The sequence below is a fragment of the Chrysochloris asiatica genome, unplaced genomic scaffold, assembly GCF_000296735.1.
Source record: "Chrysochloris asiatica unplaced genomic scaffold, ChrAsi1.0 scaffold00160, whole genome shotgun sequence".
NCBI classification, from domain to species: Eukaryota; Metazoa; Chordata; class Mammalia; order Afrosoricida; family Chrysochloridae; genus Chrysochloris; species Chrysochloris asiatica.
In genome coordinates this window covers 4,643,618-4,645,293 of record NW_006408678.1, presented here as the reverse complement: position 1 = coordinate 4,645,293, position 1,676 = coordinate 4,643,618, and positions in this window count along the sequence as shown.

The following is a 1,676-nucleotide window of genomic DNA, read 5'->3' as shown; positions in this document are numbered from 1 at the left end:
ACGAGATGGATCAGCCAGGTGGCATCATTGATGGCATCAAGTGTGGCAGCAGTGGTGAGGTTGGCCCAGGATTGAACATTGTTTCATTCTGCTGTGCATGGGGTCACTATGAGTCGGTTCTGACTCAATGGCACCTGACAACAACAACATCTTGAAGTACAGTGCTGTCTGTGATAGGATAATATCCATACACCTACAAAGAAGACCAGAATGCCACTATTCAAATTTATACACCAACAACTAAAGTCAGTGATGATGAAACTGAAGAATTCTATCAACTTCTTCAGTCTGAAATTGATCAAACATGCAATTGAGATACATTGATCATTACCAGTGATTGGATTACAAAAATTACAAAAAAGGAAGTATTTGCAGTTGGAAAATATGGTCTTGGTGGTAGAAATTATGCTGGAGATTGTATGGTAGATTGTAGAATTTTAAAAGACCTACAACCTCTTCATTATAAATACCCTTTTCAACAACATAAAAGGTGGCTATGTATGTGAATCAGATGGAATGCACAGGAATCAAATTGACTACATCTGTGGGAAAATACAATGCAGAAGCTCAATATCATTAGTCAACATTAAGTCAGGGACAGACTGTAAAACAGACCATCAATTGCTCTTATGCAATTTCACACTGATGTTCAAGAAAATTAAAACAATTGCACAAGGGCTTAAATATGACCTTGAATACTTACCTGTATTTAGAGACCATTTCAAGGACAGTTTTGATATATTAAATACTAATGAATGAAGAACAGAAGAATTGTGGGGTGACATCAGAGACATCATATAGGAAGAAAGCAAAAGGTAATTAAAAAGATAGGAAAGAAAGAAAAGCCCAAAACTGATGTCATATGAGACTCTGAGACTTACTCTTGAATGTACAGATGCTAAAGCAACTGGAAGAAATAAGGAAGTAGAAGAGACAAAGAGAAAAAACTCAAAGATTATCCTGAGAAGCCAAAGTATAGTGAACTGTGCACAGTGTTAGCAAACCAAAAGAGTAGAACATGCTTCGTACTTCTCAAGCTGAAAGATCTGAAGAAACAATTCCAGACTTCAGTTGCAATATTGAATTCTATGGGCAAAGTATTGAATGATCCAGGAAGCATCAAAGAAGATGGAAGGAATACAGAGTCACTGTATCAAAAAAACAAACAAACAAAAACCCCAAAATGGCTGATGTTCAACCATTTCAAGAGGTAGCATATGATCAAGAACTGATTGTCTTGAAGGAAGAAGTCTAAGCTGCACAGAAGGTGTTAACCAAAAACAAGGCTCCAGGAACTGATGGAATACAAATAGAAATATTTAACAAACTGATGCTGCACTGTAGGCATTCACTCATCTATACTAAGAAATTTGGAAGACAGTTACCTGGCCAACCAATTGGAAGAAATCCATGTTTGTGCCCATTCCAAAGAATGGTGACCAAACAGAAGGCAGAAATCATCTAACAATATCATTAATATCACATGCAAGTAAAGTAAAGTAAACAGCTGCAATAGTACCTAACAGGAAGCTGCCAGAAATTCAAGCTGGAGTCAAAGAAGACGTAGAACTAGGGACATCATTGCTGATGTCAGATGGATCTTGGCTAAAAGCAGAGAATACTAGAAAGGTTTTTACTTGTGCTTTGTTGTTGTTGTTAGGTGCCATAGAGTTGGT